We start from the raw sequence: 18,472 nt of genomic DNA on the forward strand, positions 1-18,472 counted from the left end.
TTGTCCTAGAATGTTCCTTTTATAGTCCTGGTTGACCAAAAGAAGGGTAAGGAAAACAACTTCTAGTAGACCAACAATTGATATCCAGTTGTGTGAGTTTGAGGCTCTGAACTAAAAAGACAACATGTTTTATACTTTATATTTGTAAAGACAGAGGTGGAAAACTTGGAGGAGAACTCTGATCTTTACCAGACCTAAGTTAGATAAAGGAACGGAACAGAAAATCAAACTCCAGGTAGCAACCAAAGGATATCTGTACCAGGGAAGTGATAATCAGAAGAACCGTGGAGCGTGGGGCTAAAACCTGGAGTTTACTGGTCATGAGGGAACAACGGGAATTAGTACAGTTAACGCTGACCTCACGGTCATGATACAGGGACTGAAATGGACCGTCAAAAAAAGTTTAAATGCAGTTGTTTTTATCTATGGGCATGCTGCGGGCGGCATGTCATAGTGAACACTTAGTAGGTGAGACAGTAAGCACACCTCAACTGGAATACAGCGTAATAACACGATACAATAGCATCGCATGTCATAAATGTGTATTACTTACCTTACAAGTACTTCACAATACATTTACCACACGTTCTATTTTCACGATGTCCCTTAGTGGAACTACAAGACACACCTGAGCTCCTTTAAGACGTAAGACTGCACCTCTCTACAACCCCTGATGAGCCCGGACAACCCAAAAACTACGATGTAAAAGATAAATACATGCATTAAAAAAAATCGTGAGGAACAGCAGGATTGGTGAGGGATTTAAAAAATAGATACATATCGCAAATTGTTTGAGGAACTGCAGTATCGTTTGAAAACCACAGATATGAAGAAGATTATGTTGGTTAAAAGATATAAAATCAATCAAGAAGTAAATAATCGATTTCTGGCAAAAATGCAGTTTTTCTGGGGGTTTTTTTCTACTGTCTTTAGTGTATAAAAACTATTATTATTATTTTAAAAAAAAATAACACCCCAAATCTAGTTCTATTACACAGTCTTGTTGGTGAGCAGAGTCAGACTGAGTGTTTTCCAGCATCATTTGTTCTTCATAGGAAATGAGTGATTAACACATTTGACCTAAAAATAGAATGTTTTTTACAAGGAAATGTTTATAAACTACATTTCTAATGTCATTTTAGCTTTTAAATGCTTGTCAAAACATTTGGATTCTTGCTGTCTTAAAGTAGTGCTGCCACAAAGGATTATTTTAGTAATCGACTAATCATTGATTTTTTTTTCTGTTTAGTCGACTAATCAGGTCATGCGCAAACTGGATAAAAAAACACACATCTTATCCATCATTAGCTTTAAACTATCTAAACTATATATATATATATATGTATATATTTAGCATTACCTGCAATAATGCTAGTGTGAATGCTGTAAGCTAAATTTGGTCGCTGAATATGCTGATAGCTAGACTTCAATATAGCCCAAAATATGCTAAAATAACTAGCATGTAGCTGAAACATTAGCTAAACTCCAAAATAGCCTTAAAAACCTTAATAAATGCCAAAATAGTCCAAAAAAGCTAGCATAATACCATTATATATTTCAACTTTACTACATTCTGACTCCATATAATATAAGTAATGACTAATCAATTATTAAATTAGTCGTTGACTATTCTGAGTACAGAATGCTACATGAGCAAACTATGATGTGCTGATTAGCTGCTATCAAATGTAAACTTTGTGCTGGTGGTGGTTGCAATAGTTTGCGGTAAAAAAAACACAAATATCTCTTCTCTTGATTATCTTTTAATAGGATAATATTAGGTTAATTAGGTCAAAAATGCTACAATCTGAGAAAAAGATTTAGAAATGATGCCTAAATTTGAAAGGATGTGCAAAAAATAGAAATTATTGTTACTCTGGATCCCTACAGTAAACAACAATACATTATTGATTATTTTACAGGTTTAATTTTTAGTGGGCTGTGACCTCTTTGATTGTGTTTTTGCAGAATAACCTTAAAAATTATGTTTTGTCTGAGTTTATTTTACATCAAAACCTATTAGAATCAAGATATTTTGTGCATGTGCTAAAATCATTTCTAAACACCCAAATCTCTACAACGGAGAGATTTTACATTAACATGTGCTGTAAATGAAACGACCTGAGCGTCCAGCAGCACAAAGTTTGCATCACTTTGACCCTGTTTTTCCCTATTTTCATCAATCTGCTTGTACCAACAGCTGACAGGATGTTTCCACATCTCCTAGCAACAGTAAAACATTCCGACGAGACGCTCCATCTGTCAGTGTACATACATCTACAAATACAGCTTTGTAAGCTAAATATACAGGAGCAGAGCAGCACTGCAGGAGGCTGGAGGAAGAGCAGCCTGGGAGAGGAAGGTGACAGCAAGAAAACTACCATAGAGAGAAAAAAACATGAGGCTGTGAAGATTTAATTACTCATTTACGTGTAATTTCATAGATCCGAAAAAAAATGTTTTCCAAACTCAAGCAGTATATTGATTCATCTCAAATCAAAAGAATATTTTTATTGAAAGTAAAATTATTATTTATTCTATGTTCCTCTCCTTCAGTGAAGCTCCACCAGTTTGTGAGGACCAGATAAAGACCATCTAGTGCAGCGGTCTGCAACCTTGTAAAAGAACCATTTAGGCTGGTTTGGTACTGCAAAGTTTTTTTTTACACTTTTAGGACAATTTGATTCTACTTTGCATGATTACATTGTCGTTTTTTATATTTGATATGAATTATATATAATTTTGGGCACGAATAAATACATAAATATTAAGATAAGCTGGATTTTTCTCAAACCGTTAAGTCGTTTTTTACGTTTTACAGAAGCTCATTGACTTTGTTTCAAAATAAAAGACTTCCTGTCCCAAACAGGAACATTCAAGTGAAGCAAATGTATTCCTAAACAACATAAGACAAAAATGACATTTCCTCTTGCTACACTTTAGACTTCCTTTGGTGAACCTTCATCCTTTTTCCTACTCACTACTGCTGTTAACTGGAGCATAAACATGGAACATGATTGGTTAATGATCCACTAGAAATAGAATATGAAGAACACACAAATCCATATATTTTAGTCACTCTACTTTGAATAACTACTAACCATTGTAATGTAGCATTTGATAAAATGTACTTTAAAGTCATGAAATAAACTCAGCAATCAGAAAAGATCAGACACTACAAAGTATTTGTATCTGTGTATTCTGGAGAAAGTTGAGAGCAAATAAGACCTAAAACGGGGAAATAAAAACCTTTACAATTGTTCTTCTAGGTTCACCTCAGCCATAAACTTAACCAAAATAAATTAAATCAATCCTAAGTTAACAACCCGTACTTTTAAAAATTATTATTATTTATTTTGTCTTTAGCCAGAGAGCCTCTATGGATGGGTAACAGAGTCAGAGCTGCAGGTTGCAGACCCCGGACTAGCCTTTACCATGTTCTCATTGCTGCATTAATCACACACACTTCACATATTTTTGGTTCAGTGTAAGTTTATTCCAAATTATTAAGCACATTTTTTTCCGAAATGGTAAATTCAATAAATAATAGAGAAATGCGACAAATGCGTTTGAAAATAATTTTTATGATTTTATTGTTCCTGTGACCTTTGACTGGATGATGTGTCTTGTTTACTACTGAGGTAAAACTAATTTTAATATTCTAGTGCAAAAAGTCCAAAAGTAAATAGATAACACACTCGACTAGACATGTTGGCTGAAACTACATGATAAAGTAACATAAGCCATGCATGTCCTAATCAATGCATCTCGTCTGTGTAATCCAGAGCAGTGTTTCCAGCCTTTTTCAGGCCAACTAGACAGCATTTTCGGGGGCAGAAGTTGGCTTTCTTAAGTTTCTGGTGTCTGAAATTTAATTTTAAAATGAAATTCTACTGCAAGAAACACTACTTTAAACAGTCTAAAAATCTCTGTATTTTTTTTCCCACAAATGACAGATTCAATGAAACAAAGTTGTTGATTTGTAGAAGTTGTTTCGGATTTAAAAAAAATCCATGAAGGAAATTACAAGATTATTTCCTTATTGAATGTGATTTTAAAACCTAATCCAGACTATCTTTCGGGGTGAAAAGATTGATCATATTTTGTCTTTATATAAATCCTTATTCATTGAGTATTTTTTTAAACCCAAAGGAACATTTTCTGTCCTAAACTTTTTGAAGATTCCAACCTAATTCAGCCTTGCTGTATGTCTATTTTACAAGTATTCACATATCAGTAACTTTATTTGATTAAATCTCCATTTTCTGTTAAATGTTTGCAGCTGGTTTGAACTCTGTGATGAAGATTTTCCCTTTAACATCAAAGTGGAGGCTAACAACTGGACGCTAGCTTAAGGTACGTCTGACTTTTAAGGTGTAATGGATTAAAAAAGTAAAATAAAATGGCACACCTGTCATAATACTGGTATTTTTTTGAAATGATAAAAGTGAATCCACTGTGACTCCAACTTTATTATCTGTGTGTGTGTGAAACAGTCGAGTCTGTCACTGCTTGTTAGACAGAGCTTCATGCTACATGAGAACAACTGTTTCTATAATTCCGTATGTAGAAGAAGACTAAAGTTTAGTTTGTAAATATTTTTTTTCTTTGAAGTTAAAGCCTCTTCTTCAGTTCCTCACTGGCTCTTTTCTCCCCAAAGAAACTTTCCAAATACGTTTTACTGTTTGGGTTTTGTCAGCTTTGGGCTACTAGCTTAGCCGTGCAGCTAGCTGCTTTAAGTCAGGTGACCAAGAAGGATGTTGTGAACAAAATCCATAAGTTTTCGAAAATAAAACTTCCTTCAGGATCAGAAAATAAACTAAGCGGAAATAACCTAAGTAAGCGCATTTATTTCTTTTCCTTCCTGCAGCCTGGTAGCCTCGCCAAGTGACCCACGGACCGGTACCGGTCTGCAGCCCGGGGGTCGAGGATCTCTGATTTAGAATATCAAAATATGTACATATTAATTTGATATATTATTATAATATTTCCAACTTTGTCATTTGTCATGCTGAGAGGAAGATATGAGGTTTAATGAAAAAGCCTTTGATTATTCCATCCATTTTCTGGACGTTTTATCTCTTACGACAGGAGTGTCAAACTCAGTGGTACCCCTCAGGTCGCGGGCCGAATAGGATAAACATTCATTGAACACACTAGAATAACATTTTTAAAACTGTAACTTTTTAGCATAAATATAGATAAAAACAGGCAGGAATATTATTCCAGAATAAATCAACTTGAACCTTAAAAAACTTAAGCCCAGATATACTTGATGTTAAGTAACAATACTTGATGCAAATGTGAATTTGATCATCAAAATTTAAAATACAAAATTTAAATACTATAAAATACTGTTCAGATAGATCTTTATTGTCATTGTCACGAGTACAATGACATTTCTACAAAGAAGAGTATCAAGTAGCAATGTTTTGGCGTGTTCACTTATGATAATGCACAGATAAAGCAGATAAAGCCTTTCCCAGAAACTTATGATAGGCTGTAAGTCCGCTCTGTTTTGCCATCATCAGATTTGGAGCAAAATCTGATCTGTACATTTTTTTTTTTGCCATGTCAGAGTTAATCTTTGAAACCTTTTAAGTCTATCTCGGCGGGATAGCATGACTATTTGCGTGCATTATCACCGCGATCACCCTCAACTTTACAAGCACATGTCAGAGGGTGCATTACCATGTTGAGTGCCACAAGCTGGAGGGTTATGCAAGAGCGTGCTACAAGTCATGCAGCATGCAACCTAATGTCTATATATACACGTAAGAGCAGAAAGAAAGACTGCTCACATCTCTAAGCCCCTTGATTCTGTTTTCTTTAAGCATAAACCCTGAATTACCCTGTCATGTAAACCACTTGGATACAGGACTCTTAAATAATTCCAGCGAACAAAAAGAAAAGGTGTTAATCTTTAGAGGTAAAGCTCACCTCTGAAGTGTCAGGTGGCGACAAAAGAGGCCAGAAGGATTCCTTTGACACAAAGACACACGACTCGCCAAGCCGACGGGACAATGACTTCACTCTGTTTGGATTACTGGTCACTAATGGGCAGCATTCAAAACACAAAACTGATGATAAGACAGTTTGTTATCCTGGATGCTTAAATGCCAGATATGCATCCGTAAGGAAATATGTGCATTTGTATAAATAAAAGAAATCAGATTTTTATTCAAACTTGTGTCTGTCATTTTATTTGAAACATGTAATATTACTGACCATACTATAGTTTTTTAATCAGTTAATCATCCGCTCTTAATAAAATAATCGCTAATGACCATGAAAACAAAGGTTTTAGTCTCTTTTTATAGCCAACAGAACGAGCCTGATAAAAAGACATCAGCAATGCTTGGTCAGGAACTCAAAACATGAAGTATTTCTGAGAAGCTGTGGTGTGTTGGTCAGCACATGCAGGTTTGAATCCTGGCTGGGTCTTTTCGGTCGTGTTCTTGTGGGTTTTCTGCAGTTTCTCCCCTCTGTCCAAACATGTTTCATTCAAGAAGACCTGGCTGCAGACATCAACGTCCACAACTGGAAACTCCTGACCTGAACTCTCATATTGCTTAAAAAAACTTTATTTTAACAGACAAACTCTAACAGTGACTTTTTTTTTTCCCGTTTTAAGTTTTACCGTTTTGGTAGCACATCCTTTTACAGTACAGCACTAACTGTGTATTTATATGGTACCTATGTGGTAGCTATGATGTACTTTCATTGTATCTATGAGGTACCTACTGCATATTTTGATGGTACTTACGTAGGTATTTATGTGACACTTGTGTTGTTCCCATGTCCTACTTACGTAGTACCTACTGAGTTTTTATGTGGTATATAAGCACCACATAAAAAGACAGTGGGTACACAGAAAGTAACTTTTGAGTACCTTGAATTCATAAGTTTATGTATATTTCCTGGTACTTTCCTACTCTCCTCTTACTTATGGTAAATACCATGAAACACTCAATAAGGAACCACAAAAGTAACAGATAGATACTAACCAACAACAGAGACATATTAACTTACCATGCAAGTACCTCATAAAAACTCAGTAGATACTATATAAGTAGTACATGGGAACAATGTAAGTGCCACATTAATACTTATGCAAGTACCATGTAAATACCTAGTAGGTACCTTGTAGATACCACATAGGTACTATGTAAGTACCATATAAATACCCAGTAAGTACCGTACTGTAAAATGAAGTACCAAAGCATTTTTCTACAAAAAAGTAGTGAGCATGTGTCCAAATTTGCCTTTAGAATCCAGGGTACTAGATAGTCCCGCAATATATAGTTTTTTAGAAGTTATGATGTAGGGAGAGAATCTGGACATTGCCATTGTGAATGTGTCCCTGCAGCGGACTAGCAAACTGTCCTGTGAGCACGCCACCTTTGCCCTGAAGTCGCTGGGATAGATAACCCCTATGACCCTGCACGAGACTGAGCAGGAATAGAAGACAGATAAATGAATGGATTTTACTGTTTGATGGTGACAGAGGTCATTCTCTGGTTTATATATATATATATATATTCAAAAGAGTTGATTGGAGATGATGAGCAATCATGTTTACACTAAAGTCAGACTCCAATTCTGAGAAACAAATCCTCATTAGAAAAAGAAAGATTACAAATATTTCCACACAATAGACCAACTGGTCTTATAAATTGTAAATTTATAAATGGTATACATTTATAAATGGTACGAATGTAAGTAAAATACATTATATAAAATCTAGAAAAAGGACATATTTGGGGTCAAATTTCCTGAGGAAAATGGTTTTAAAAAAAGGAAAAGACTTGCTAAAAGTTGCAAAAAACAGTTATCAATGGAATCACTGCTGTAAACGGAGAGTTATTAAAGTTCTGTAATTGGATTGTCTAAAAAGCAATTTAACAACAGCATTAATATTAAAATTAAAGTGATCTAAAATTCTAAAGCCTTGTTTTTACTGAGCAGTCCAATAGGGAGAACTAGTACAGTACAGTCCAGTTAATTCTGGCGAGCGTTTCCACTCAGTTAAACCTCGCTTCCTCTGAGCGGTTTATTTTCACGGCGCATGCGTAGTGTAGACTGCTGTCCTGTCATTGCGTGTCATAGTAGTGCAATGACTAGAAAAGCAACAAGAATGGAGGTCATCCAACAGCTAATCTTTTTATGACTTTACTGTTTGTACATGATGTAAAACAGGAATTTAATGTTTGAAAGAAGGCTAAGAAGAATACCGCCTAAAGATGAAAACGGAATTGCTAGCTTAGCGCTATATATGCTAATGTCTTCATCATTTCCTACCAGTCAACAAGTGACAACAGCGACTCCACCCTAACCATTCTATTATTCTATGGACCTACAACACATGGGGGCCCTCAAGAGGTCGCCTGTTTAATGGGTCCATTTAACAATGGAAACGCTCAAAATACCAGAAAGAACCGTACCGTACTGCTCAGTGGAGACAAGGCTTAAATTAACTGAAACAAAGAGGTTTGATGCAAAATGTGTAGGTGTGAAAGCTAAACATTGATGTAAAGCATAGAGTGTGACCAGTCACTCAAATAAAGTCCACTCATCAATAGAAAAGCTTTTCTTTGGTTTGGAACTTATTTAAGATCAATAAACCTGACTAGGAATGCTAAATGAACTTATGCACTGCAGAACAAAGCAGCTTCAGTCCATAGAGGACCTATATAAAATAATTTATAATTAAAACTATATTTTTGAGTATTTCTAAATTGGATCAGAAAACTGGATGCTAGAAAATGCTCAGACTACAGACACAGTTACTGAAATGTGCGTCCTAAAGTTTCCTCTTCTCCTGCGCATATTCTGGCACTTAAGTGTGTGAGACATGATAAGCGTTCAACACTCGTGATTCTGGCTCAAAACTGTACGACTGGATTGATCCAATATTTCTAGTTGTTATTTTTGTGCCGCTAATGTTAGCTTGAGGCTATAAGCGCGCGTGTTAGCACACAAACAGAACGCTCAGTGACAGGGAGCGGTAGGGGTCATGTAATAGTCTTGCTATAGTTATTGTTTTAACATAAGGGAGACCGAAAATTGTAGAAAAATTGTTTGGGAAAATAATAATTTGTTTTATTCATAATTGTTAATAAATCGGAAAGAGAAAATTATTGAGTTCATTTTTCTGAGAATAGACAGTGACATTTTTATTGATTTATCTGTGATCGACTACTCTGGTCTTGATGTAAAAACATCCGTATTTAAATGATAACAATGCTAATATTTGCGTGTCATTTTGAATAATTGCCTTAATTTTACATTGTTTTTATTCAACTTTCCTTCAAATATTTAATTTTGAGAGATTCATTTGTTGATCGTTTCTCGATTGATTTTGTCTGAGTTCGTGAAGGGGAGATGTGCTGCTTCCGTTCGTTCATTATTACACTGGACTTGATCATGTCTTGTGTGATTTCTTCACTATCCCCTTTTTCAGGGGCGTTAACATCAACTGTCTCGCCCACAATCCAGAAATGTATTTCCTACTTGTCTTGTGTGAACATGTGCTGAAAGTGCGTTCAAGAACGTGCATTGTGATCATAGCATTAGTCTCGTTAGGTAAGCTAACATCGAGACGAACACAGGAATTTGTTTCTTTCCACCACAACAGTCCTAAATATAAAAAAGGCAGGAATGATGTGGAAGGAGCCACACTTTAAAGGGTTTGAATCAGTTTTAAATGTTACAAAAACAAATATACAGTATTCTGTTATTGCTTTAAACAGTCAAGTGGCAATACTATAAACATGGTTAAGTCCTTAAGTACTTTTGCTTAATGGATTATATTATATATTGAATAAGATTTAAAAATTTAATAAAAGGTGAATTTTGTGACATAATTTTTCCCTTGAAACACAATAGCTTCAAACAGTGACTAAACAGTCTCTGACTGTCATATTCTAAGCATTTATTTGACACTGCAAGGACGCGTTTGTTGCAGACGGGGCTGAGTCACTCTGAATGATTAGCTAACCTCATTTAGCCAGGCCAAAACCCCTGGGATTTGATTAAGGCAAAACAGCTGGGGCTTTAGTGAGTATTATTGTCAGCAGATCTGACGGCCTTCAGTAAACTCGGTACAGCGTACAGAGAGCCACACCACACAGGCCACACACCCACCGCCAATGAATCTGAGGCCACATAAGCTTTGACGACATCAGACAACAGAGACCGTGACGTAACCATAAACACAAAGAGAAAGAATGACAAGAATTCCAAATAGTCCGTCCTTAGTTTGTATCATGAGAAGTTAGGTGGAAAATAATTAAAGGTGAAGAAGAAATAAATAAATAAAAAGTTGTATGTCCAAATGATCCACTTTAAGAACAATCAGTACTATTTTAAGTGGCTAATCATTGTAAACAATGTAAACAAATTAGGAATGAAGCAACCAATGAGTTACCGACAAATACACCTTTAGAATTAAGATGTTTTTTAAACCCTTTTATGAGATATAAATAGTATCACTCATGTTGGATGATTTGGTAAGTTTTTGTTCACAATTTTACTTAAGCAGCAAAAATATTAGCATTATTTTTCAGTAAATTAGCACGTTATTTAGCCACTGTCTCAAATTTGATACACAGATTTTCAACATGGTGCAGATGTATTCAAAATAATCAATTATCAACTAATTTGCATCATTTTAATACAGTAAGTAGTGGATTACAAAACAAATGCATTATTCTCGCCATAAAGTTTTGAAAGTAAGCAAAAAAAGTGTTTTTAAGATTTCACGGAGGAAGCCATTTTAAAATAAGCAGGAAAAGTCCTTCTACTGCCCCTAGTGGACCAATGATGAACTACAGGGCAGAAAACATGGGAATGAAACATGCATGTTTCAAATATGATACAAATGGTTGTGTAGAGTCAGGAAAAGTGTAGAAAATGATTTCATTTAAAGAATTTTACTGAAGCCTTGTGGACCCACAAAAGCCGAGTTTAGTGCTAGATTAGAATCTTAGTCATGTCTCTTTTAACACTACACAAAGGCCAGCGCATCACTCAGTTTATCATCCGCCAAACCTCCAGCCTGCACATAAACATGACCATGAATCAGAATAGCATCTCAGCCACATCCACTACAAAACTGATCCTGGTGTTTGAAAATGATGCTTAAATATTTATTATAAATGTATAGTATGAAGCCAAACCAAAACCAAACGCAAAAAAGCTTTGTAACATTTGCAACAATTTGATTTCCTAAAATGTCAGCAGGTTACACCACTATGCGGTGAAATATCACTAGACACTCAAAATGGTTTTGACATTTAAAACAAGCTAACCAACATTTAAGAGGCTAGTGTTTTACAGCAAAAGAAGCTCAAACACCAGCTTTCGTGGTCATTTTCCTTAACAAAACTTTTGTATTTTGTAAGTAGAATCTATCCCATAATTCCTTAAACCTTCAATAAGCCACATATGCTTTTTTTATTACAGATCTATTAACTGTAATTCATAGGAAGCAGATTAATATAAGTCTAAAACTTATTGTAGGTGTATTATTTTTTACCATTTTGTACATTTAAATTCTCATGAACTCACACGTTTAAAAATATATTTGTTAGCCACTGTGGCACAACATAACTGAATCCTAAGTCAAAAAGAAATTTAAAAAATACACATTTCTTACGATTACATTCACATCCACATAAAATAACTATCATACATATGTAAAAAAAACAATATATTTAGGAAAAAAATTGTATAGATGATATCATTTCTGTCTGAGTTTGAGCATTATTGAGAACATTTCCTTTTTGTGAAACTATTTTTAGACGGTAACAGGATGATCCATCTTTTTCTGACTATCTCATGAGCCTGAACTGGAAGTGACCCATAGCCTCCACCTAATGCAGACACTAATCTCCCTGTAAGTAAGGCCCAACAGGAGGTTTCTTTCCTACCCCGTCGTCCGCGTGGACGGTGGGCGGTGCCAAAAAAGCACAAGATTCGCTGTAACCATTTCAATAATCTCCCCAGATATCAAAACATCTGGCCAACTGCACTTTCACATGGATCCACATGTGCCCGGCTCCCTGTGATGTGGACCGGCTGAGGCACTGTCACAACGGAAAAATAACTGTCATCATTTCCAAGAGGTCATTTAGAAGATTAACCCCTGATTTTACAACAGCTGCACTGTTTATTTTGCCTGAAACTCACGTTTTCCTCATTTTTTTTTCTTTTGGTATTTTTAGAAAGTAAATTTCAGAGCCTATAAAGGGACGTCGAAGTAAATAAAATAACTGAAGTAAAAAAAAAAAAATACTGTATATATAAAATTCTGGCTAATATTGGGTGCTCACCAGACAGTAGCCGGAATTTTTATTTTTTTTTTTACTTGTCCCTTATGGGGCTCCGTAGTAAATAATTAAACTCAAAAGGACTAAACGTGTTTTTTGTTTTTATGTTAACACAAAGTCAAGAGGGTATAAACACCACATGGAACAAGATGACCCAAATGATTTCTATCTACTACACCCAAGTTAATCAGAACTTTCATAACATTTCCAGATTCGTCTCACTACTTATATTATAACAGTTCAGCTATATTTTTTTTCTCTATTTTTTTACAAAAATACATTCAGTCCACATCTCTGATACTTTCTTGCTTAATCTAAAAGTTCTGTAGACAGTTAAAAAAAGTTTTCAAAAATTAGTGCAAGAATGACAACTTTTGCATTTGTAAATAAATTATTGTTTTATGTGCTAATTATATTTTAATGCTGTCAGAAAAAAAAAACTAAAGTTTTCTGTGGCACTTTTTTAAAATGTTATATAATGTACCTCAATTAAATATAGTTTTACAAGCCTAAACCTGTTATATTAATGTTTAAATATTCATAGCATTAATCATTTGTTTTATTTGTAATGGCCTTCCACTCTGCTGCAAATATTAAATGTTCTAACTCCGCCACTAGCCTTGCATTTTAACTATTATAAAAAAAATACAAGTTTATATTTTAATAGCTTTCTGCTTTAGTCAGTAAATGGCAGCATATTGAGATCAGAATAGGTCGACCTACTGATAAACACCAGTATGTTAGTTTTCAGAGTTCTGAGTCACCGTGAGCTAAACTGCTGGAAATGTTTGCTCCGACACAATGAGGAATGATCTAAGTAACCACCTGTGTGTTGTTTATTGTGTGTCGTCTTAATGTAGAGCAGGCTCTTTAGTTGACCTATTAGGGCTGTCATGGGTCCACATGCAGCCTTTTATGCCTGTGTTCTTCAATGCTCATCACCAAAGAGGCCAGGAGAATAGAGGTCCACCAGCCATGGCCGATGGTAAGTTAAGAGTTAGTTAACACACTATTGGACGGTAACAGTTAGAAGGGTTTAAAAATACATGAAGAAGGGGGCTCGGGTTCTGTCTTTTGTTTAAAGGGGAAAAACTAGAGCTTCAATTAATGCTGGAAAGAAATGTCATCCATGCAGGGCGCAGATTACAATGTAGACGAGGAGTAGAAAGCAAGTGTTTCCATGCACCGCTGACAGAAATGTATTAATTATACAGAATTGTTCCATTTAGCTTCATGTGCAATTGTGCTAAAAGGCCTTAAGTGGTACTTTAATTTGGCCTAACAAAAGAAAAGAAAGTCTAAAGCATCCGCACCAAAGTTTAATGTAACCTTGAATAGTTGAAAGCGTATTAAATATTGAACTACAGAGGAAATAAAGCGATTGTGTCTATTTATGTCTGCAGAAACCAAGCTGAATGTATGGGCAATTTTAGATCCTATAAAGACAAAGCAAAAATGAAAAGACTGAAAACTACAGAATAATCAACAGATGGGGACATCTGTTTTGGAGTAGAATTATTTTAGAATACAAAATGCTGAAACAGATCTTCACAAAAATGGAACTGAAATATTGTTGGCACAACCTTTTGAGCCATTCGCTGCAATCAAACTCCAGAAACAGCTATTTTGGTTCACTTCTCAAGAGCTAGCTCTGGCTAACTGCGAACTGAGTCCTCTTCATGTTTCAGCTCCTACAGAAGTCCAACAGTGGCTTAGTGGACGAACACTTTAGAAAAGTTCAATGTTTGTTTTAGATGTTTATATTTTTGGTCATGATCCTGTTGGAAGACCGATGACCTGAGACAGAAGCTCTTTTGTTCCAAAAAGTCTTGATAGTCGTTAACACCAGCCAGGTGACCCGGGTTCTGGAACATTCATTTAGTCCATGGTGTTCACATTGGACAAGCAAGGAGGGGCTTCTTCTTTTTTTCTTTACCTACTGTTTACTAGCACTTAAAATGGTGGAAATCTGGTCAATCAAAGCCTCAACCCTGACCGTTTTCCAGCTGTCCCTGGAGTGCTTGATGCTGACAACCTAAATCTGGTGTGTTTGGTCAATCAGGATGAGGAATCATTTTAGTCATCTAATCCAACACATTCTCATTCACAAATCATCACATTTTGACGCATGGTTAAGAACTCCGCCGTGTTAAAAATGGACATTTGGGCGTCCCCAACCCCAACTGGCTGTTAGAATTAAATCAAGGCTCCCTAACTTCGAGACTGTAAACTGGTACTGGTTTGGACCGCACCACTACCCTAATCATAACCCAGTACCCAGTAACCTAGTACCCTAACTATAACCCAGTACCAGACGCGGATCGGTACTGGACAAGGATCAGTACTGGAACCAGATGTGGATTGGCACCAAATGTGGATTGGTACAGCTACCGAACACGGTACTGATTCCAGACGTGGACTGAGCTCAGGTTTGAGTACTGAGTTGGGTTTCTGGTACTGGCCACGTCCTGAGGTTCGGTCTGTGTCTGGTACCACATCCGACAAAAGGTCCGGACCCTTGATTTAATTGGAACAACCAGGATGTCAAAAAATTGGGGACACCCAAAACGTCAAAAAGTGACGCAGAGGGGTCCTTAAAGGGTCACCAAACAGGGAAGTTGGAGGCTGACTTCATCGACAGCCCAAAGGTGAAAATCCAGTCAGAGGGGAGGGGCTTGGGAACATGACTGTTATTACTGGAGCTGAAGATCATGACGTGGGACTTAAATAGTTTGATCAATCATGAAATTTGAATGTAATACCTCGATTCAACCGGTAGGGGGCAGGACACACATAGTTTTAGACTATCGTTTCAAGAATTAAAGAAGTTTATTTTAATTTGTCAAAAACAGACAGCACTTTTAAAGCCTCATTTGCAGAAGTCAACAGCCAAAAAAAGTTGATTTAGGGTTTGGTTACGCTTTAACCAAACATCAATATGTGACGACTAGGGAATGAGAATGTAGTCTAATCAGCAGCAAGCTGATCAAGGAGAACTGGATAACAGGCAGGATTGAAATTCTTAAGGACCAGGGTTGGTCACCCTTGTGGTAAATCTTGATCAGTGGTTTTCCTTTCACAGTTCCATTCCGCAGTATAAAAGACTTGGTATTGTAGAACTCAGTTAATTATTAATTTCTCCTCCATGATCAATTTTCAAACAATTGGTACTTCCAAGAATTGAAAAAGGATGCCTTCAACACGGCGCTACCAAATCGGAGTCTCTGATTGGTCAACCTGGTTTAACTTGCATTGTGTGTTTAATGATTAGGTGCTTAATATGTTGAGCCCTAACGCAGCTTCGTGTGAACGTGAGAGTTTTAAGGCCGAAACATTCACGACTTGAGAATGAGAATAAGTTCTTTTAACATCCTTTAAGGTTTGAAGAGTCAATCATTTACATAGACGTTTCACTGAAAGTGGTCGTCTGGACCGCATCGCCAGTGTTACTGTGCGGTCTACTTTGGTTCAAACAGACATATGGTGGGATCTGACACTGATACACTTTGACCTCATTGAGGTCTTTGGAGGCCGTTCCAGGCTCTTTGGTTTTCATTCATTACATTTCTCTGTTGCAGCCACCTCCAGTGAGGGGGGGTAGACTTCAGTCCTGAGGACCTGAATCCTTTGAATATTCTGTACAGCTGCAGTCACAGGAAAATCCAACAGCTTGGAGATGGCATCATAACCTTAACTTTGTACATAATTGTTTGGGGTTTTGTTCCAAACTGCTGATATAATATCCTTGTCTGTCTGTGGTCAAAGTTCAGTGTGGTACACACCATGACACCAGACCGCACACTGACTTTTGTCATAATTTAAAAAGGCAGACTGACTGAACACAAACAGGATGTTCTTTGGAGGACACATTTTAGTTTGACATGTCTGTGATGACATTTTTGGAAATAATTTCTTTGGCTACAGTCAATTCGTCTGTTTCTTTAGTTTGTTTCAATAATTAAAAGTATTAAACCCCAAAAACATCTGATTTTTGTTGGGATTCGCTCCTTCATTTTTTATTCTTACATGTGATTTATGCACACATTTTGAATTTTTTTTTCCTGATTATATATATTAATGAAAAACATTTCTGGAGACAATAAATAAACACACAAACATACATTGACTAAGAAGAATCCAGAGGAAAGCTTAAGCTACGTTCAGACTAGCCAATGCGCCTTCAAGTGACCACTTCTGAAGAAAAGTCTATGTAAACACAAGTAAATCCCTGTTATGGGTTTACACATTCAAAACTCTTGCATTCATGCGTTGCTACCCAAGATTTTAAGCCCGTTTTTGGGCCCTATGTAAAAAAACGTGCATCTGTTGCACCATAAGCTAAAAACTGATCATGGAGGAGACATTTGCAGTTTGTACCCGGCAGAAAATATATGACATATATCAAAAAAGAGCTGTGAAAGAAAAAGATTCCTGACGTTTGCTTCACTATGACATTTTGCTTCAATTCTTCCAATTGTAGACATGCGGTAGTATTGTGTAGTGACAATGAACGCCATATGTTCAAGAATGCGCGTTTAAAGCATTCCTAAATGAATGTCACTGGTGTGAACGTAACCTAACATTTACATCGGAAATTGCTTTTCTGAGCATAAAACAGCTTCAAAGCCTTTCTTTCAAAGGTTGAATTTATTATATGCATTTTGGTATATGCACTCTAGTATACCCACAATAATATCATCTCTTCTGGTCTTTACTATCTTTTGTTAACCTTCAGCAAAGACGTGCTTATTCTGTTTTTCTTTAGCTTTTAATCTTTTTTTGCAGACACTTTATTCAAAAGTGAGTCAAAGGTTTCTCATAATGGAAATGTCGGGTCATTCCAAGGACACAATGACTGTCCAGACCGGATGTTGAACCGCCGACTAACTGATTGGGTAACACCTACGGCCACATGTAAAAAGCAGCTTTGATAAAACGTTCTTTTTTCTTTGAATTGTTTATTATGACTGTACTGTATCATCACCTCAGTAGGAGGTTGAGACCAAGGTTTTACACGTCAATGACTGCCATCTACGCACAACAGAACATCCCATTTTCAAATGAATGTGTTCATTAGGTTATGCTAGCCCATTGTAAAAATATATCTGACAAAACAAACCAATGAATCTAAAAGTCACAACTCTGCTTTTATTTAAATGATAGCACATAATGATAATTTAAAAGTCACTGTCAAAATATCTGCAATTTAACCCCTAAAAAATAATATCGACTGTATTTTTGAGGAGAATTTAGCAAAGCAGTAAATGTGCAGCAAAGAGGTATTAAGATTCAAAGATTAACTCGTGGCACAAAATCCTTTTTTTATGGTATTACAACTTCACATTGTAATACTGTGTTTATATAGCTGCTTTATCCTGTTATGGATTGTAAGGCGAGGGCGGGGGGGACTTTATCTCAGCTGACAGTGTGCAAAAGGCTGACTATAGCCTGAGAACGCCTCCGGACTACAGCACAAAATGTGTTCATGCAAAACTAATTCCATATAGTGGAGCAAAAAGAGACGGCAATCCGGCAGTTCTGAGGTTTCAGGAAGATATGAGTTTTTTTCCTTTCATTCTTTTTGCATGTGATGTTGTTATTTGTGTGTGTATTTTTTTTTCTTTTCGGTTGTTTGTCGCAAGCACTTTCACATCAGATTTTAGCTTCAATCGTGGTTGGCTGTTCCTGTAACTATTGTTTGTGTAGGAGGTGATTGATTGTGATTTTTCAGTCAGTTTTTCTGTCACCACCCTTTCATTTTTCCTATTTATTTCTATCAAGACAGATTATGAGTACCTGTATTTTTCGCACAATAGCACAAACTTAAAAGCTTACATTTTTTCCAAAAACAACAGTGCGCCTTATAACCCAGAGTAATTTACAAATGGATTAACCCAAATAGTACTTATGTGATTTTGAGGTACACAATGCTCTGCGGTAAGGTGTTGTTGTGAATAAGCTAACGAGGCTAACATAGCATGTCAGACTGTGTTCTTTACACTTTACAAGCAAGGTTGGGAGCTAGAATAGTCACAGTAACGTTTGTTTTAGCGGTATCAGTCTGTTTTTTACGTGTTCCAAACATCGTTGGAAGTTCCAGGTATTACGAATATGCTAATGTGGCTAACATGTAGCAGTGT

At 36.2% G+C, this 18,472-nt stretch overlaps 1 protein-coding gene across 1 annotated transcript in view; it reads right to left on the reverse strand.

Annotated features, from left to right (window-relative positions):
- kcnq1.2 (potassium voltage-gated channel, KQT-like subfamily, member 1.2) overlaps positions 1-18,472 on the reverse strand; it is a 65,742-nt gene that overhangs the window by 42,420 nt on the left and 4,850 nt on the right. The gene's annotated exons all lie outside the window — the stretch shown is intronic.

This window comes from Oryzias melastigma, linkage group LG6 (genome assembly GCF_002922805.2).
Source record: "Oryzias melastigma strain HK-1 linkage group LG6, ASM292280v2, whole genome shotgun sequence".
Taxonomy (NCBI): domain Eukaryota; kingdom Metazoa; phylum Chordata; class Actinopteri; order Beloniformes; family Adrianichthyidae; genus Oryzias; species Oryzias melastigma.